The 22397-nt window shown below is 35.5% G+C and overlaps 1 protein-coding gene across 43 annotated transcripts in view; it reads left to right on the forward strand.

Moving 5' to 3' along the window:
* Positions 1–22397, forward strand: part of LOC106872674 (bromodomain adjacent to zinc finger domain protein 2B) — a 269963-nt gene that overhangs the window by 4276 nt on the left and 243290 nt on the right. For all 43 annotated transcript variants that reach the window (XM_089364670.1, XM_089364684.1, XM_089364669.1 and 40 more), the window contains exon 2: positions 22284–22345. The gene's annotated coding sequence lies outside the window, so the exon portion shown is untranslated. The remainder of the gene's footprint in view (positions 1–22283; positions 22346–22397) is intronic.

Here is a 22397-nt window from a genome sequence, read left to right on the forward strand (position 1 = left end):
ATAATCCAACTTTCATTTTCCCAGATTTTATTTAATATGATCTATTTATATATGTTCAAAAAGTTTTGCATGAGGTTGGTTTTGAAAAACTTTTAAACTACTCTCTCTTCTAAGTACCATAACTTCTTCACTGTTGCCATGGTTACCCAAAATGGCTGCCAACATGGTACCACCTAAACAGATCTCTTCTCCTGATTCTCTCAGTTTATTTCACTGCAACATATTTCTGAAGAGTACATGTCTCAAACTGGATAAAATATTTAACAAGGACAGTAAAATATCAGTTTGACCCACTGGAAGGCTAACAGTGTTAATTATTTGAGAATAAGAGTGTGAGAGAGAACAAACCATCACTTGTGCATGTCAAGTCTTCTCTTAACATTTCATTTAACCCTAGGTCCAGCAATGTGTACTATCCATCCCTTAAAAAACAACAGCCACAAATCTTCACATACACACACCCGACCCATTTACTTAAGAATTTCCTGTTTTATTTTGCTGTAATCGTTTATAATTTTTTCTCTGTTTCTCTCTCTCTCTCTCTCCCTATCTATCACTTTTCCAAGCCAAGCTCTGCGTGAGCTTGTTTATCTTGCTATGTACTTCACCTGTTTCTTCCAAATGTATTAATGCTTCATGGGAATTACATGTTAGGTCAGCCATCCTGTCAAATTATCCAAAGTTGTGCGGCAGTCAGCTTAACTCCTGGCTTTTTAAGTTTACTGATTTTAATATACAGCAACTAGACTATACTGGATGAAGGTAGTAGTAGGGTATACATGCATATATACATAATATTGAATTTTATTATATTGTAGACTTTACTTGGCTTTGATGGCTTAGCACCAATCAACATGATGTGCAGCAGGGTGGTAGCATGATTATTCAAATGTTTCCCATTATTATTATTATTATTATTATTATTATTATCATTATTATTAAACCTTGCTTTTCATCCTTTTGGAGTCAATAAATTAAATACCAGCAAAACACTGTGGTCGATGTAATCAAGTAGTTCCCTCCCCAAAATTTCAGGCCTTGTGCCTATAATAGAAAGGATTATTGTTATTATTATTATTATTATTATTATTATCATTATCATTCAAATTCCACTGAGGTCAACTTTGCTTTTCATCTTTTTGGGGTCGATAAAATAAGTACCGGTTTAACACTGAGCTGAAGTAATTGACTTAATCCTGGTCTGGAAATTGCTGGCCTTGTGCCAAATTACAAAATCATTATTATTATTATTCAAATTCCGCCAAGGTTTTCTTTCCCCTTCATCCTTTTGCGGGGTCTTTAAAATACGTACCAGTTAAACATTGGGTTGAAGTAATTGACTAGCTCCCTTTCTCCCGCAAAATTTTCAAGGTCTTGTGCGTAGAGCAGAAATAATAATAATAATGATTATTATTATTATTATTATTATTATTATTATTATTATTATTATTATTTGCAGTCTATCCCCTGTTAAAACTTAGTGAGCTTTTTTCAGCAGTGTGAGTCATATTCTATCTATGAAACTATAAAAATACCTTTGTAGGTTTTCTGTGATCAACTTTCTAAACTCATTCTCCAAACTGTCTGTGTGTCCTCTACTTTGGCTGATCTCCTTGAGTGAGAGGGATGAACACCATCACAAAATTTCATTTCTGCTTTCTAATAATCCTGAAGCAAAATATTATAGTATATCATTTTGTTTAGTTATGCAAAATGAAAAAGAAAGAAACAAAAGGTTGAATTATTGCAGTACAATTCATTTAGGTTTTTTTCTTTTCTTTTCTTTTTTTTTAAATGATTTTTCTGGAGGAAATTATTCTCTCAAATATTAGTTTTTACTAATTATATTCTAGTCTTAATTAGTTAATCCTGTATTTTTTTTTAATAACGAACTATTTTGTCTAAACACAAAACATTCTCTCACTTTATAAACAGCTCATTTGAATAATAAAATACACTGCAAACCTCCAATATACTTGTTCAAATATGATCGGAGAAGCATATAATATTAATTAATGCTTCATGTTTCATCAAAATGGACAGTTTTGTGAAAATCAGGTGATTCTTCATTTCTGATGCCTGTATATAATAATAATGATTTCACATGAAAAAATAAAATGTAATAATAATGATAATAATAATTTGAAGATATTCAAATTCAAAGTATCGAACATCTTTTCTGTTTTTATATTTTACAGGCATTTAGTTAATTATATTATTGTAAAAGCAAAATATCTGAATTTATGATTTAGAAAACAATAACGACATTGACTTATTTTATTTGTTTTATTTATTATATTAGTTTTGAGAAACTGCCAAATCTCAAACTGAATGATTTTCTTCATATCCTCTCTATTTGTGAAGAAGTATTAAAATAAAAATCAATATTTATTTATTATTATTACCATTTGTAAGTGCTTGATTGTCTGTATCAAACTTAATGGATATTAGCATACACACACACACACACACACACATATACTCAAGCACACACACACACACACACACACACACACACACACAAATTTACTGATAAGTAATGTTTCACTCATTGAGACTGAATGAATTGTAGTAATAATGTTTATCTATATTGTATTAAATTAAAATTTGTTCCGGAAAATTCTTCTCATCAGTCTATTTTTCTGTCATCCATCTGGTGTAATAAATAATATGTTTAAAAATACAGCAGTGCAGTGATGATATTTTGGTTTTCTTCAAATGACTGTGACCTTCAAACAAATGCTTGATGAGCTTCTGTGATTTCTAACATCAGCTTGACCTTAATAAGTCATATTGCTGAAAAAGCTGGTTATGGTTTTTATTTTATTTTTTATTTTTACATTTTATTACTTTCTCACTCAGCAGGTTCTGTCATTACTATTAAATAACCAATTTTCAGTCAGATAAACACAGTCTAAGCCAGTTTCCCAAACTCAACGTTTCCCAAACATTTTTACTCTTGAAGAATCCTTGGAAATCATTCCATGTCTCAGGATCATCATCATCATCATCATTTGATGTCCACTTGGCATGGGTTGGACACTTTGACAGGAGCTGGCAAGCCAGAGAACTGCACCAGGCTCTAATATCTGCTTTTTGGCATGGTTTCTACAAGTAGGTTTCCTTCCTAACGCCACCAACTTTATCAAGTCTACCGGATGCTTTTTACATGGCACCAGAAGTGCAGTAAAATGGGCAGAGATTGGATTTCCTCATTGAAAGCTTATAAGGAATGATATTCTTCACCAATTACAATATAAAATGAAATTTTTAACGTCCTCTTCCCCATGCTTGCATGGGTCAGATGGAATTCATTGAGGTAGATTTTCTACAGCCAGGTGCCCTTCCTGTTACTAACCCTCACCCATTTCCAAAAAGATAACATTTCCCCCATGACTGGATTCATTTTTACCATACACTGGAAATGCAGGATATTGCTTGTTTACAATAATTGTGTAATGTCAGGATAAAGAGACTTAAACACACACACATGCACATGTGTGTTTGTGTATTTACCATCATCATCATCATTGTTTTAATGACCACTCTCCTGTCCTTGCATGGATCAGAAATAATTTGTTGAGGTGGATTTTCTACAACTGGATGCCCTTCCTGTCACCAACCCTCACCTGTTTCCAAGTAAGATGATATTTCTTTATGATGATGTGTTTCCGTGGAAAATTGGAAATGAACGATACCGCTTGCATGATGGTGACACTTGTTTACGATTATCATGCGATATCAAAAACGGTAACATGCATATACCCATAGATATGAGCTTCTTTCAGTTTCCATCTACCAAATCCACTCTTGGGGCTTTGGTTGGCCCAGAGTTGTTAGAAGACACTTGGCATGTAATGAGATTGATCTTGAAATCATGTGGCTGGGAAGCGACACCGACAACCATTTACAACTGTCATAAGATGGCCATTTAAGACAAGGACACACAAACAAACACATACTCGCATGCATACATATGACAGGCTTCTTTCAGTTTCCGTCTACCAAATCCATTCACGAGGCTTTGGCCAGCCTGGAGCTTTAACAGAAGACACTTGCCCAAGGCACAGTGGGATTCAACTCAAAACAGTGTAGTTGAGAAACAAACAGTCTGAAACTACAACAAAAAAAAGAAAATTTGTTTAAACCGGCCATATCCAGCCCAAATATTCTATATGTTTTATATTCAAACTGGCCAGATCCAGCATCTCACACCTAACCTACATTGACATTCTAAAAATAAACAATCACATCATTGAAACCTCAAAGCTATAAGATAATGCATGATTAATTAAAAACAATTTGAGTGAAAAATTATTACATTTAACAGAGTAATATGAATAAAAAAAATAAAGAAAGAAAAAGCAAATGTTATAGAACAACCAAGTTAGTAACAAAACGAAAATGGTAAACACACACACACACACACACTCATCTATATCTCTCTTTCTCTTGCTCACACACACACACACACACACACACAAGAGAAACAAGAGTAAATGTCAGCTACAGATGAGTTAAAAAAGTTCTAATATCATAAATATAATAAATATTAATGCATCAAACTGGCCGTCTTGTTAGAGTGTTGGAAAAATTCTTTATGTTATTTCATCTGACTCTTTACATTCTGGGTTCACATCCCATCAAAGTCAGCTTTGCCTTTCATACTTTCAAGGCTTGTAAAATACTCCCTCTAGCCCCTGTGCTGCTGGCACGTAAAAAAGCACCCACTACATTCAGAGTGGTTGGCGTTAGGAAGGGCATCCAGCTGTAGAAACACTGCCAGACAAGATTGGAGCCTGGTGCAGCCACTGGCTCTCCAGATCTGTCAGACTGTCAAACCCATGCCAGCATGGAAAACAGATGTTAATCGATGATGATGATATATACATGTGTGTGTGTGTAGGATTGCGTCACTGTCATACGAGCAGTGTTCTGTGTTTCCAATTTTGCATGGAAACAGGGCCAACCATAAAGAAATATTACCTTGCTTGGAAACAAGTATGGGTTGGTGACAAGAAGGGCATCTGGCTGTAGAAAATCCACCTCTACAGATTCTGTTTGACCCATGCAAGCATGGAAAAGTGGATGTTACAACGATGATGATAGAAACGATGATTAGCATCGTTACATCACTATTGATTAAATCCTTTGATTCTCTTGTGTTCTTACACCTGATCGTGACATCTTTTAATCAAGCCACTGAGGAAAGCTTGACCAATGAGAAATAGCAGCCAAATCTTCCTGAGATTAATTCCTATCATTTTAGTTGGTCACATTTGATAATGGAGTCCTAGATTTTTATTATACAAAGAAGGGAATGGAATGGTCAGCATTGTGAGGAAGAAAGATAGGAACTGTCCTCACAGTCTTTTCGCATTCTAGTTTCCCATTCCTCTTCTTTTCACTCTATATACGTATAGTTTTTTTTTTCTGTTTTATCTTATTTTATTTTTATTATTCTCTCCCTTCCTTCTTCCCCCCTCTCTCTCTCTCTTTTTCTGTCTCTCTCTTCCAAGAACAAAACTTCCTTTAAGGCATGTATTAACAGTTTTCTTTTTCTTCGGCTCAAAAATTAACATTTAATTGCATTCTTCTCTCATCCATCCATCCACACACACGTCTCTCCACTCCCCACTAGAAGGGGGAAAAAAACTAACAACAAAAAAATGAAATTCTCATGAGACTCTCAATGAAGTTGAACCATGTATGGAATATGATATTAGAACTTTTTTAACTCATCTGTAGCTGACATTTACTCTTGTTTCTCTTGTGTGTGTGTGTGTGTGTGAGAGAGAGAGTGTGTGTGTGAGCAAGAGAAAGAGAGATATAGATGAGTGTGTGTGTGTGTGTGTGTTTACCATTTTCGTTTTGTTACTAACTTGGTTGTTCTATAACATTTGCTTTTTCTTTCTTTATTTTTTTTATTCATATTTGTGAGGTTGTTTGTTGTTTTTTTCCCTCCTGTATTTTTAAATGTGTAAAAAAAAACATACACACACGCACACACATTACATACACACCACTCTTTTCATCCGTTTTCCTTCTTACTGGCACCATTCATATACAAGAAGAGTCTGCTCTTATCTACGTGTATTCAGGAATATTGTCTTGTTTGTTTGTTTGCTTGTTTCTTCATTGTTAATCCCACCATTCTTGCTTGTTCATTCTCTTCCCAAACGTTTTAGGCCCTTGTGGCTAATGGATGATATCATCATCATCATCATCATTGGATTGACAGAAGCATTTGAGTAGCAGACGATAATTACTTACAGCATCTCTTTCAGTTCTTAATGTTCTGTGTTCAAATTCCACTGAGGTCATCTTCACCTTTCTTCCTTCCAAGATGGATAAAATTAAGATACCTGTCAAATACTGGAGGTCGCCATAATCAACTTGACCCTTTCTTTCAAAATCACTGGTCTTGTTTCAAGCATACTGAATTTTGAATCCAAAGGCCCATAAGTTTAAATCTCATTAAGGGTTCAAATTCTTTTGCGGTGGTGAACTGGCAGAATCGTTAACACACCAGGCAAAATGCTTAACGGCATTTCATCTGTCTTTTTGTTCTGAGTTCAAATTCCACCAAGGTCAACTTTGCCTTTCATCCTTTCAGGTTCGATAAAATAAGAACCAGTTGAACACGGGGGCGGGGGGGGGGCGATGTAATCAAGTCATTCCTTCTCCCACAAAATTTCTACCCTTGTGGCAAAATTTGAAGCTATTATTATTATTATTATTATTATTATTATTATTATTATTATTCCAAGCCCTCATCAACTTTTTCGAGTTTCACTCGAAAAGGAAGTTGAGGGTGGAGAGGGAAGTGTAGTAAGTTTGTTAAAAGGTGGGTGAATGTTGGAAGAATGGCCAGTGTGAAAGGACCAATACTGAGTGTGCACCTGTAAAAAGGGAATCAAAAGAGAAGTGTTCTTTTCCTGTGGTTCAGGCACCCATGGCTTTTGTGGGTTTTTCCATGAGGACCTTAAAGCGCCTCTCCAATTGGGACTTTTAATTTGTTCAATTTTTACCATTATTACATTGTATCATCCTGTTTTTTGTCTTTAATGTCATTTTATGTGATCCACTGTGGCTAGTAAAAGAATAAATTATTATTATTATTATGAAAGGCGGTGAGCTGGCAGAAACGTTAGCACACCGGGCAAAATGCTTAACGGTATTTCGTCTGCCACTGCGTTCTGAGTTCAAATTCCGCCGAGGTCAACTTTGCCTTTCATCCTTTTGGGGTCGATAAATTAGGTACCAGTTGCATACTGGGGTCGATCTAATCGACTGCACCCCTCCCCCAAAATTTCGAGCCTTGTGCCTAAGTAGAAAAGATTATTATTATTATTATTATTATTATTATTATTATATGTTTGGTTTTTGCTTTGTATCTGCACAAGAGACAACAAATTTTAAGTTCATGTTGGTGTTATGACTCGGGTGCCATATATTTAGGTCTGCACAAAGAATTGTTCTATAGAATGTCAGTCGAAACATGAGTAAATTGGAAGTTTGTTTTAAAAGTAATTTGATTATAAAATGATGGTCTGATGATAAGATGACAATAAAGGGTGTTTACTGTTCTTTTTTTTTTTTTTTACTTGTTTCAGTTATTTGACTGCGGCTATGCTGGAGCACCGCCTTTATGTGCATTTAAAAGTATTTCGACACTGTTTATGGATTAAGATGTTAAAATGTTACATAGTCAATATTTTACATAGGATATGGGCAGTTCCCATGAGCCTTATTTTTTTGAATTTCTGCCAGATACCAGGAAATCCAAAAATGGCAGAAATTCCAACGTTGGAAGAATTTTAACCCTTTCGTTTCAACCCAGCTGAAACTGGCTCTGGCTCTGAGTACTAATGTCTTGTTTTCATAAGTTCTAAACTAAAATCTTCCACCAAACCTTAGTCACAATTTATGTTCCTAACACCAGCTTAATGATAACTAAGTTATTTTACTAAATTCTTTGTTATATTTAAAGTAACTGAACCAAACACAGAGCATCTCAAAACAAATACAGTAACAAAAGGGTTAAGTCAGATGAATCAATCCCAGTACTTTGTTTTACCAAACCACTAAGTTATGGGGATGTAAACAAACCAATACCAGTTGTCATGTAGTGGTGCAGGACAAACACAAAGACACATACACACACACACATATGATGGGCTTCTTTCAGTTTCTGCCTACCAAATCCACTCATGGGGCTTTGGTCAACCAAGGGTTACAGTTGAAGATACTTGCCCAAGGTACCACGCACTGGGACTGAACCTTGAACTATATGGTTGAGAAACAAACTTCTTACCACACAGCTACTGAAATTTTCATGAGAAGTGATTTTTCCTTTAATATTTATAATGGGGTGCTGAAAAGTTCCTGGCTTTGGATAAAAGAAAATACAGGAAGATCAGTTGATTATAATTCTATTCAACATATTCCCCTCTCAGATTCACACACTTATTGCAGCGGTTTTTCAGTTATTCTAAGCCCTGTGGAAGAACTTGGAAGGTTGGGCCTCCAACCAGGCCTTTCGTAGTACCCTTAAAACCAGGAACTATTCAGCACCTCACTTGTGTATACAGCTCTCCACAGGCACCACCTTAAGGGGTGCAGCAAGTTTCTTTTTCACCCCCACCCCCAATCTTCATTGCCCCCACCTCCACCATGATATTTTTCTTTTGATATAGATTAGACAAATCCTGTTGCCATAACTTTGAAATATTAAAAAGTGATTGTTCTTATTAAAATTTTTAAAATTTTGTGCATACACCTGTGTGTTTATGCATATCTCTCTCTATATATATGTGTGTGTGTGTGTATGGCTGTGTGGTAAGAAGTTTGCTTCCTAACCACAAGGTTCCAAGTTCAGTCCCACTGTGTGGCACCTTGAACAAGTGTCTTCCATTATAGCACTGAGCTAACCACAACCTTGTAAGTGAAGCTGGCTGACAGAAACTGAAAGAAGCTCATCACGTATGAGTGTGTGTCTTTGTGTTTGTCTCCCACCACTGACTTTGTGGTTTGACAAAAGAGACTGATAAAATAAGTACCAGTCTTAAAAGAAACAAGTCCTGGGATCAATTTGTTTCACTAAAGCCTTCAAGGCCCTGCTGCAGCAAGTAAAAGATAAAAGATACGTTCATATATATATACATATACATATATATATATATATATATATATATATATATATATATATCATCATCATCATCATCATCATCATCGTTTAACGTCCGCTTTCCATGCTAGGAAGGGTTGGACGATTTGACTGAGGACTGGTGAAACCAAATGGCTACACCAGGCTCCAATCTGATTTGGCAGAGTTTCTACAGCTGGATGCCCTTCCTAACGCCAACCACTCAGAGAGTGTAGTGGGAGCTTTTACATGTCTCCCGCATGAAGGCCAATCAGGCGGTACTGGCAATGGCCACGCTCAAAATGGTGCATTTTATGTGCCACCCGCACAAGAGCCAGTCCAGGGGCACTGGCAATGATCTCGCTCGAGTATGTGTGTGTGTGTATATATATTGGGTCATCCCATAAATAATGTGTTTTTTTCAATTACATGAGCTAAAAGTCAGAGGGGGACGGGATAAACTACCTGTATCAACTTGCTATAAAAGCAGGTAGTAACTTTACCTTGTACTTATTCTTAGTGAAAGTTTTGAAGAGTGCAGTTCGATTTTAGCAGTTTTTCTTTTTCAAAGCTGTAATGGAAGTGACAAAGCAGCATATTTCGCTTTAAGAGTTCACTGAAGACAACAGTGCAACGGAAAGTGTGAGGAATATTAAATACAGTATATGGGGATTGGACAATAAGCGTAAGCCAGTGGTTCCAGAAATTCCAAGCCGGAATGTACAGCCTAGAAGATAAGCCTTGTCCTGGAAGACCTGTAGAGATCGACAAGGATCTCTTACAAAATCCCACCGTAATTGCTGAAGAACTAGCAGAGAAGCTTGGATTTGATCATTCAACCAGTCATTCAAGTCAATGCTAGATGAGAAACAACTATCTTTGTTTCAGGATAATATTCGGCCACATACAGCAAGGATGACACTCCAAAGGCTGGAGCAGTTTGAATGGGAAACAATGCCTCACCCACCATATTCGCTGGAGATGGTTTCATCTGATTATCATTTATTCTGCAGTCTTCAAAACCATTCAGATGGAAAAAATATGAATTCTGTAGACCAAGTCAGAACAGTACTGGAGGAGTATTTTTTGTCACAGACAAGTGAATTTTGGAAGAGGGGTCTTGCAAGTCTACCAGATAGATGGAAGAGCATTGTAGAAAATGAAGGAGAGTATATTTTAGATTAAAAAAGAATTTTGTTTATCTTAATTTTGAAAAATAAAAGAAGTATTAAAAAAACTGCATTATTTATGGGATGACCCAATATGTATGTATGAGTGTGTGTGTGTGTGTATATATATATGTGTGTGTGTGTGTGTACAAATGTATGTATGTATATGTGTGAGTGTGTGTGTGTGTATATATATATATATGTATGTGTGTGTGTTTACAAATATATGTATGTATATGTACATATGTGTTTATATAAAATATATATAAACAGGCATAGATAGATAGGTAGATAGACAAATGTTTTTGTGTAGTGAGGTGGATAACATTATTATCATAACTTAATGTGAAATATTTTGTGGAAAAAAGAAAAAAGGGAAAAACTATGTATTTAATTCCCCTGGATATTTTTGAACATAATCTTAGCTAATTAGCTTCTGCATTTTTGATTGAATTTTCTCACCCTTTCCCCCACGCCATTACATTTGGGCTTTTCACTCCTCTCTCTATTTGTCTTTTCCTTTCTTGTTTTAAATTATTACTACTTATAATTTGTGCATTAGTCTTTTTTCATTTTGAATGTAAGGTTGGTTAGTTTGTTGTTGGGTTTTTGTTTTTTGTTTTTTTTTTTTCAAATTTTTATTTTTGTTTTTCTTTTATAAGCATATGCAAATCTCATTGCGGTTGTTGTTGTTGTCTTTATTTTTCCGGCTATTTTACTACTCAAGAAAGATGTTGCTTTTCCTTTTTCCCTCATTTTTTTTTGTTTTTATTTTTATTCTTTTGCTAAACCACGTTTTCAAAGTTTGTTCATTTTTATTTTTTTAAAGTTTTTTTTTTTTGTTTCTATTCATTTTACTTTTTTTTTCTTTGACTTAATGATAATAATTAGCTGTAGCATATTTCAAATATTGAACATGTAGCACAGTGGGATGTGAGTGGTGGAGTGTGAGGTGGCTGAGGAACCAAGGCAAATTAAGCTATTAAAACTAGTCCTGTTTCTGTTGTTACTATTATTAATGTCATTTCTAACATTATCAACTCTTCTTGCAGCAGTTGATTCATTTCCTATATTTATTGATTTGCATTTAGTTTCTATGGAAACCTTTTGTTGAAATAGAAGCCGAAACACTTATTGTTAAAAGTTGCTGTAGAAAATGGTTCTGTTTTCAGCCATTCTTCTACTGTTAGCTTCTGTCATAACCACACTGGATAATTTTGATAAATATGTGTGCTTTTGAACCATATTTCAATTGCATTCACACACATGCACACACACACTCACTCATATACACACATATTGTGCCTCACATACACACACATATTGTGTCTCACATACACACACACAAACAAACAAACAGTTGAGCTGTTTATTTATAGTTCTGTGAGAGCTTTCTTAATTTTAAGATAATTCCTTGTTCTTCGATTTTTCTCATTAATCCTGCTATTTCTTTTGTTACATGCATCATTCTCTCATAACAGTGGCATATATTCTGTCATTCTTGGCTATACAGAGTCTGGAGATTTTTATCTCAAAAAGAAGGGCTTGCTTTCAAATTTGGGGAAAAAGCCAGCATGTTTGAGGGCGGGACTAAGGTGATCAAACTGACCCCGGTAATTGACCGGTACTCATTTTATTGGCCCCAAAAAGATGAAAGGCAAAGTTCACCCTTGAAGCATTTGAACTTGGAATGTTTTTACGCATTTTGCTTGGTGTTCTCTCTTTACTCTTTTACTTGTTTCAGTCATTTGACTGCGGCCATGCTGGAGCACCGCCTTTAGTCGAGCAAATCGACCCCAGGACTTATTCTTTGTAAGCTTAGTACTTATTCTATCGGTCTCTTTTGCCGAACCGCTAAGTTACGGGGACGTAAACACACCAGCATCAGTTGTCAAGCGATGCTGGAGGGACAAACACAGACACACAAACATATACACGCACACACACACATATATATATATATATATATATATATATATATATACGACAGGCTTCTTTCAGTTTCCGTCTGCCAAATCCACTCACAAGGCTTTGGTCGGCTCGAGGCTATAGTAGAAGACACTTGCCCAAGGTGCCACACAGTGGGAATGAACCCGGAACCATGTGGTTGGTAAGCAAGCTACTTACCACACAGCCACTAACAATTCTGCCAGCTTTCTGCATAATATGATATTAAAGGATTAATGCAAAAAGTTTAATACTCATTCATTGTATAACTTTCTGTCTTGTTTTAGAAAGTTCTTTACATTAAGAGGTTAATGTTATTATGTTCGAAAGGTGGTGAGCTAGCAGAAGCAGAAGCATTAGCACGCCGGATGAAATGCTTAGCGGTATTTCGTTTGTCTTTATGTTCTGAGTTCAAATTCCACCGGGGTCGACTTTGCCTTTCATCCTTTCGGGGGTTGATAAATTAAGTACCAGTTGCATACTGGGGTCAATCTAATCGACTGCCCCCCCCTCCCCCAAAATTTCAGGGCTTGAGCCTAGAGTAGAAAAGAATATATACCTTTGAAACACTCCTTATTTAAACCAGCTATATCTGACACAAGTATTTATGTTTTATGTTCAAACTGGCCAGATCTAGCCTCTCTTACCTACCCTACAATGTCATTCTAAAAATATACAATCAACATCATTGAAATTTCAAGGTTATGATATAATGCATGATTAATTCAAAATAATGTGAATAAATATGCATTACGTTTGACAGAATATGTGAATGCAAAAAGGGTTAATCAGTGACACCAGAGAAGATCTATAATGTGGGAGGAAATACTGAAAAGAGAGGACTAGTTTTAATTCAAAGCTGGAACACGACTTTTGAGTGGTGGTGATGATGATGATGATGATGGTGATGATGCTTAAAAGAAACTATAATTGTAATACAAACTTTGTGGTTTTATGTAGTTGCCAGTTAACTTTCAAGTTAAAAATCATAAATTTTTTTAAAAATATATATAACTAAATAACTTATTTTATATGTGTGTGACTGTCTAGCTGTGTGTATATATATATATATATGTGTGTGTTTGTATGTATATATATATATTTACGCATGCACACACACAAACCTTATTTTAGCTTCTTTATAGTAAAAAGGAAAAGCATTTTTTCGTCACTAATTTCAGTTTCATTTCTTTAGAAATTCTGAAAAATTATTGAGGTCAAATGTTGTGATTGGATTAGCTGTCACTTAAGGGAGAAATAAAAAAAAAAATCCCCATTTGTTTCGTATCTTATTTAAATTTTTTTATTTTTTATTTTACACTGAATAGAATTTTTTGTTTTGCTTTTTACAACTGCTTTATTATTATTTTTTTTATTATTATTTTTCTATACCATTTGGAGTTTTTATAAATCACATAACTTAAACACCTTCTTGAACTTTCCTTTGATAAATGCAATTTGAATGTTTTTTGTTTTTTTGTTTTTCTTGTAAATAATTATCAAAATCAAAAATTCTATGTAAATGCTGTCTTTGTGAATAACTAAAATTAGTTGATAGAAGAACATTTACTTCTTTGGAAGAGTGCGATGATGTTAAGAGAACTTAATTTTAGAATGAAAGAACATTACTGTAGCAAATTTATCCAAAATTTCTTCTCCTTATACTTTACTCACTTCTTCCTCTCGACTCTTCTCTCTCTTTTTTCTTTTGCTCTATTTCTCTTTTTCATCATCTTTCTCCCCCCCTCTCTCTCTCAATATATAAAAAGGATTTTAAACATATATACCTTTCTTTAATTTGTCTATTTCTTCTTTCTCTTTATCTCTCTTTCTCTCGTATAAAATAATTTTACAAAGTTTATAAAAAAAAGATTAAAAAAATTACCTTCATCCATTAATATCTTCAATAATAACAAAAACAAAATGTGCCTGCCGGATTGGTTGTGTCACAAAGAAGCTTGCTTTGCAACTACAGGGTTCCAGGTTCAGTCCCACTGTTTGGCACCTTGGGCAAGTGTTTTCTACTATAACGCTGGGCTAACCAATGCCTTGTGAGTGAATTTGGTAAATCGAAACTGTATGGAAGCCCATTGTGTATACAGGTGCATGTATGTCTTTGTGTTTGTTTATATCCGTGTGTAACTTAACAGTTTGGTACAAGAGTCCAACATATTATCCCTTCAGGGTTGATAAATTAAGTACCAGTTGAGTATTGAGGCCGATGTAGTTCACTGTTGATTGTAAAGATCCCCTTTCTTACACAAGAAATTTCCCATAACTATTTTGGCAACTTACATTATTATTATTATTATTATTATTATTATTATCATTATTATCATTATTATTATTATTAAAGCTGTTCCGCTGCCGTCGCCGTCGTCGCAAACTCCTCGCCTAATTTCTATGTAAATCGTTAGCAGGCTGGGTAAAGTGCTAAGAGGCATTTTGTCTATCTTTACTTTCTGAGTTCAAATTCTTCTGAAGTCGACTTTGCCTTTCATCCTCTTTGAGTTCGATAAAATAAATACCAGTTATACGCTGGGGTCAATGTAATCGACTTACCCACTTCCCTGAGATTGCTGATCTTGTGCCAAAACTTGAACCCATCAATCTGATCCTAGAGTCGCCAGACAACATCTGAAAGCCACTTAACTCTTTCATTCCTGTATTCATTTTGAGATGCTCTGTATTTCTTTCAATTGTTTTAAATATAACAAAGAATTTAATAAAATAACTTAGTTACCATTCAGCTAGTGTTAGGAACATAAATTGTGACTAAGGTTTGGTGGAAGATTTTGATTCAATACTTATGAAAAAACAAGACATTTTGTACTCAAGAGTCGGAGCCAGTTTCAGCCAGGTTGGTAACAAAAGGGTTAATCACAGACATGGAATAGTTCACTTTAAAACATTTCTTTGCTCCCAGACTTTCATTCTAATTTCAAGATCTCTGACCAACTTTTGTCCTACTTTGCTCTCCTTTTCCACTCAAGAGAAATTAAAATTTTTAGTTTTATTTTTTTAAACACTGATTCGATATTGTTGTTATTAACTAAACTTGAGACAACATGCTTTTAATATATTGCACAGCTTAATAGATTGACAAACAGGACAAGTAACTGTACACTCATTCATACATACATACTTTCATACACACATACACATGTCCTCTTTGTCTGTCTGTCTGTCACTCTCTCTCTACTTTCTTTTTATAATCCTCATCAGCAGTATCACTGTGTCATCCGAAGTCAACAATAATTTTAAATTATTGTTTTAACCAATGCCTCAAATGTTAGTTTCTGTTATTATTTTTATTGGCCCTTGTGGCAAATGAAAGAGTTTATTATTATTATTCCCTCCCCACATCCCTTCTTCAAAATTGTTAGCCAGCTGGTCTAAGTGGCATGATTGATAATTCTTTCTATAGCTTGTTTTTTTTTTCTTCTTTATTTTTTTCTTTTTTCTTTTCTTGTTATAAAGATAAAAAAATAAATTTAGGATTGTTTTTATTATCATTTTAATGTCTGAGATTATACGCTCAGTTATTGGTTGAGAGCATGGCTGACACCTCTCACTCGAAACAGTCTTCTTGACATTCCAGTCTAAAAAACAAAATGAGAGAGAGACAGGGAGAACAGGAGAGAGAGATAGAGAGTGAAAAATTACTTTGGGTTATTATTTCATTTTAACTTAAACAGGGGAGGAGGAGGAGGAGGTGACTGTGAGAAAGCAATTCAAATATTTACTTCTTTATTGCCCGCAAGGGGCTAAACATAGAGGGGACAAACAAGGACAGACAAAGGGTTTAAGTCGATTACATCGACTCCAGTGTGTAACTGGTACTTATTTAATCGACCCCAAAAGGATGAGAGGCAAAGTTGACCTCAGCAGGATTTGAACTCAGACCGTAGTAATGGTTAAAATACAGCTAAATGTTTCGTCCAGCATGCTAACCATTCTGCCAGTTCATCATTTCTTTCTGCTATAGGCATAAGGCTTGAAATTGGGGGAGTGGGGAACCATGGTATGTTATATAAGTTACAAGGCCATGAATTCAGGGGTTGAAAAGCAGTTGATTTGACTAATACTTATCTTATTGACCCTTGGAAGGATAGAGGGCGAATATGACATCTGTGGGACTTGAACTCAGTATATAAAGGGCCATAACTAAATATCACAAGGCATTTTGTGCAATGTTCTAGCAATTCTGTCAGTCAAACTTATATTTTTAGTTGGAGGACGAGAAAGTGTCTGAGACTGCCATTTGAAGCAGCAGCTGTTAATGGCCCAAAGGTGCCAAAGTAACTTAACTCTCACCAATTCCCTTTGGCAGAATAAATGAAAATAGGCACCGTGTGGAGGTACCTACTCTGGTTGTAAGAAATAGGCACACTGTATATTTAATGAATACTTTCTTACCTTAACCCGTCATGGTTCAGTGTAATAGATGTAGGTAGGGACCAGATGTAATAATAATGGTTCCTTGCTTCTTGGATTCAAGTCCTGTTTGTCAGCCTTTAATCATCAATATTGGAATTACTATTTCAGTGGAATCATGTCCATGGAATCTACATCATCATCATCATAAATTTAACATCCTCTTCTCATTGCTTTTCATTGGTCAGACAGTTCATTGAGGCAGATTTTCTACAGTCAGGTACCCTTCCTTGGAGAAGCCTGTTGCTGTATTTTTCAGCATACAGGTTGATGTGGTATGTAGTGCAAACATGTAGTATAATTAATTAATCAAGCATCATTGCTCTCTTTTGAAATCTTGCTGCATTTTACATAGAATTTTTGGTTCTTCAAAGTTGACCTACCTTTTTATTTTGGTCTGAAAAATTGATCTTGCATGCCAGAAAATATTGTATCTTAATTAAAGAACAAGCTCATTGAACAATGCCTCCACCACCACCACCACCATCACAAAAACTAAACTACAAAGGTGGGATGGTCACAACTGGAATGCGATTTAATCAGGGCTGACCTCTGATTAAGCAAACAAACCCTACAAATTTGTGACCTTGTAGCAGTCTAAAAAATATATTCTCTTTCACTTCAGCTGTCTGTCTCTCCCTCCCCCTCTTTCTCTCTCTCTCTCTCTCTCTCTCTCTCTCTCTCTCTCATCAAATGGTGTATAATTTGTTGTGACTTAACAAAAGCCTTCCCCCCCACCGCTGTCACTTTAACCCACAACATATAAACCAGAGACATCAGTGGTTGCCATGGAATGGAGGGGACTGGCAGGGGAGTGGGAAGGAGATTGATTCACTTGCCTTTTTGAAGACATTTTTCCCCCCTTTTTGTATTACCACTTGATGATGACAGTGACGATGATGATGATGATGATAGTTGTCATATTAAGTGGTGGTGGTGGTGGTGGTGGTAGCAGTAGATGTTACTGTAAGAAATATTAGAAAATGCAATAATGAATGAAGAGAGAAAAATGTAATATGTATGTCTGTGTACATATACACACATATATATAATATAATATATATGACTGACTGCTTGTTAAAATAACACTAGCCAACTGCATAAAATAATAATGATGGTGATATATTTTATTTGCCACAGGGGCATCAATAAAGGGAACATAGTAATAATTTCTTTTATTGGCCACAAGGAGTGATGGATGAAGAAACATTACAATGCTAGCAGCTTTTTATTTTTTGTTTTTTTACCAGAATCAATTATGAAAATAAAGAAAAAGCCAACCAGAGAAAACTTGGGCTTCTATGTGGCCATATGGTTTGTTAGAAAATTGCACTCTCATTTCTCAGAAAAGAACACTTTGGATAATATAGTTTTTGGTTCTCTTGCACATTGGAAAAGGCAGTGGGGTCATGGCAGGAGTGCCTTTGATCACAAGTCTATTCAGTCAGAGCTGATTAGGGTTAAACGACAGCAGAGAAAAAGAATAATTAGAAAGAAAGCTATAGTGAAAGTAGCTTAAAATCTATTCTATCATTAACATTAAATAAGCTGGCAGAGTCATTAGCACGCCAGACTAAATGCTTAGCAGTATTTTGTCAATCTTGACATTCTGAGTTCAAATTCTGTCAGAGTCAGCTTTGCCTTTCATCTTTTTGAGCGTTGATGAAATGAGTACCAGTTGAGCCCTGGGGGTTCAATGTAATGTGCCAAAATTTGAAACCAATATTGAGATGGTGAGCTGGCAGAGTGCTCCGTGGCATTTCTTCTCGTTTGGCATTCTGAGTTCAAGTGCCTTCGTCATTGATTTCGCCTTTCGCCCGCTTTTGGGGGGTGGGTTGGCGGGTGGTTGTTAGGAATAAAGTACCAGTCATATAATCAGCTTCTCCACTCTGCACCAAATTCCAGCCCTTGTGCTTATTAGTGGAAACATGGGGGAGGTGGATTGGCGGACATGCTAAAGCATCACACACACAAAAAAAATGCCTTGTGGTATTTATTCTGGCTCTTTGCATTCTGAGTTCAAATCCCTCTGAGGTCAACTTTGCCTCTCTTCCTTTCAGGGTCAGTAAAATACCATCCAAACATTGAAGCGGATGTAATTGACAAGAACTCCCTCCCCTCAAAAATATTTTTAAAAAATTTCAAATACTGGCCTTGTGCCTAAATTCGGAACAATTTTTTTAATATCAGCTTTTCCTTCCTAGATTCATTATTCAAAATAATAATTAGTTTTTATTATTAATTTATTTATTTATTCAGAATTCTTTACTGGCTCAGTTTTACACTTTAATGTTTCGCATATTGACAGAGAGAGAGAGTGGGTGGTGGGTGGGGAGAGGGGGACTTAGATTAAGAAATTTCATTCGATTTATCCATTGTTTGTTTGTTTGTTTTATTTCTTTTCTTTCTTTCATTCGTCTGTTCATTCTTTCATTCTTTTTATCTCTCTCTCTCTCTCTCACAGTAATTCTCTTGTCTTTGGTTTTTATGTATATCCAATCCAATATCGTCAGGTATTGATTTGTATATGCCTAAAATCTGGGTCACTTACTGAATAACTATGAAAATTTCTGTCCATGATGAAGGAGCATTCCTTTTGCTAAGAAATAGACAAATGTACTCACTCATTGTAGTAGTAGTAGTAGTAGTAGTAGTTGTAGTTGTAGTAGTAGTAGTTGTTATATTCTATGCGCCCTCTCCTTCTCCCTTTCTTTCCCTGCTGCCCATCCCCTCTTGTTTTATGCATCTCTTGTATTTTCCATTGACATAGTAGTTTTTCTTTTGTTTTCCTTTTGCGCTTTGTCACATTTTAGAATTGCAATGCTTTTCATTTCTGCAATGTATAAGTGATAGTATTATCAATGGTTTTATATACTTCCCTCCACACAAATGTGTATGTGTGTGTGTGTGTGTATGTGTGCACAAATAAATGATATATTTATGTTTGCAGTACATACATCATTCATGTGTATGATATATGTATGTGTGTATATATATGTATGTAGGCACAGCTTATATCTGATAGATTCTAAGTATCTAGTATATATGTACTTAAATAAAGTGTAGCATCTATATGTTCATCATAAAGGCTTACACACACACACATTTTATCATTTTGATGGTAAAGTTATAGAAGCTACTGATAATAAATATACTGACATTCTTTATATTACAAGACAGAATCTATAAAATATTTACTTTATTTATTTATTTATTTTTCACTAATATATACCATACTGGTCTTAGAGATTTATGTTGCAGCTTCTCTTGTTGTTCCTGTTTCTATATATAATATACTGACAGACCTAAACTTAATGTTGCCAAAGCCATGAGGTTAAAAAGTTTGCTTTCACAAGAACATAATTCTAGTTTTGATCCCATTGAACAACATTCTGGATGTTTTCTGCCATATGTTTGAATTAATCCTTGGTTTTGTAAGTGAAGTAGGTAGATGGGGTTTCAGTGGGTTCGACACCTCCCCCGACCCCACTGCACGGTACCTTGAGATGTCTTCTAGCAAAATATACTCTCTTACTCTTTGAATCTTTTACTTGTTTCAGTCATTTTTTACTGCGGCCATGCTGGAGCACCGCCTTTAGTCGAGAAAATTGACCCCAGGACTTATTCTTTGTAAGCCTAGTACTTATTCTATCGATCCCTTTTGCCGAACCGCTGAGTTATGGGAACGTAAACACACCAACATCGGTTGTCAAGCGATGGTGGGGGGACAAACACAGACACACAAACATATATATATATACACATATATACGACGGGCTTCTTTCAGTTTCCGTCTACCAAATCCACTCACGAGGCTTTGGTCGGCCCGAGGCTATAGTAGAAGACACTTGCCCAATGTGCCACGCAGTGGGACTGAACCCAGAACCATGTGGTTGGTAAGCAAGCTACTTACCACACAGCCACTCCTGCGCCTATGTGAAACCAAATTTATGTGTTTCCACTTTGGTCCCACTGCATGGCACTTTGGGCAAGTGTCTCATTCCAGACTTGCTCTCCCTGTACAGTATCCTGGGGAAAGTTACTAATTCCAGGTTCGGTCCCACTTCATGACATCTTGAGCAAGAGTGGAATTGGGTATAAAACACAGATTTCTTTTTGCCATAACCCAAGAGTTGTGAGGTGGGTTCAGACTTTAATCCCATAAAATTTCTCATACCATAATCTTGGCATTTTAAGTGAAATTGAGTAAACCCTTGAGATCATTGGTTCTCAGCTGGGGGTCTTATATGGACCTTTGAGGGTTCATATAAGATTTTGTTGTTAAAATTTATCTGCAGTGGTAAGTAACTTGCTTATCAACCACATGGTTCTGGGTTCAGTCCCACTGCGTGGCACCTTGGGCAAGTGTCTTCTGCTATAGTCTCAGGCTGACCAAATTCTTGAGTGGATTTGATAGATGGAAACTGAAAGAAATACCGGTGTTAGAATGGGGATAGCTGATGAAGGAGATGTTCTGTATGTGGCCTGTGTGTTTTCTGTACTCGTTTATCATTTTGTCTACACTTTGTTTGCAATGTCCTGTACCCATATATGCATCTATATATACAGGTAGATGTAAGTATGTACATACATGTACGTATATATGCATATAATCATTTATTATTTGTGTTACACACACACACACACACACACATATATATATATATATATATATATATATATATATATATATATATATATATATACACACACACACACACACACACGTTTGTGTTTGTCCCCCCTTCACTTGACAACCGATGCTGGAGTGTTTACGTCCCCATAACTTAGCAGTTTGGCAGAAGCTACTAATAGAATAAGTTCTAGGCTTACAAAGAATAAGTTCTGAGATTGATTTGTTCGACTAAAGGCAGTGCTCCAGCATGGCCGCAGTCAAATGACTGAAACAAATAAAAGAGTAAATTGGTTATATTTCTACAATGCACAAAATACCTGAGCAATGTTTTCAAATGCAATTCTTAATAATGTTCGATTATAAAGATATAGAATTTTAAAAATATTGAATGGCTACGAGGATCCGTCCACCTGAGTCAATAAATGGTTGAGAGCCATGTCTCCATCCATGGATTGTTTGTCGTACTTCTCTTCTTACCTAGTTGTAAATCATTTAAAAACAGACTAAATGGAACAAGAGACACATAAGATGGAGAGTCATTGAAGAGGTCACAGGATGTGTGACAAATGATTTCTTAGACAAAAGAGAGAACAATAATAATAATAATAATAATAATAATAATAATAATGGTTTCAAATTTTGCCACAAGGGTAGCAATTTTGTGGGGAGGGGACGAGTCAATTACATCAATCCCAGTCTTCAACTGGTGCTTATTTTATCGACCCCGAATGGATGAAAGGCAAAGTCAGTCTCAGCGGAATTTGAACTCAGAACGTAGAGGTGGTCAAAATAAGGAATAATAATAATAATGATACTGATAGAGGTAAAGTGAAGGCCAAGCATATAGTGCATGTGGTTAAATGGCTAAAATATGATCATCCCTAAATATACCAATAATTATAAGCAATTTTTAAAAATGTATTTTCTTTTCTTTTTATCTTTCTAGTTACCTGAGATGATTTGTAATTATTATAAAGCTGACATAAGCTTCTGCTTTGGTTATTACTGGTAAGTTGATCTTTCTTTGTCTCTTATAGGAAAAAAAATAAATAAATGGTGT

The sequence above is a fragment of the Octopus bimaculoides genome, chromosome 16, assembly GCF_046866305.1.
Source record: "Octopus bimaculoides isolate indiv1 chromosome 16, ASM4686630v1, whole genome shotgun sequence".
Lineage (NCBI taxonomy): Eukaryota > Metazoa > Mollusca > Cephalopoda > Octopoda > Octopodidae > Octopus > Octopus bimaculoides.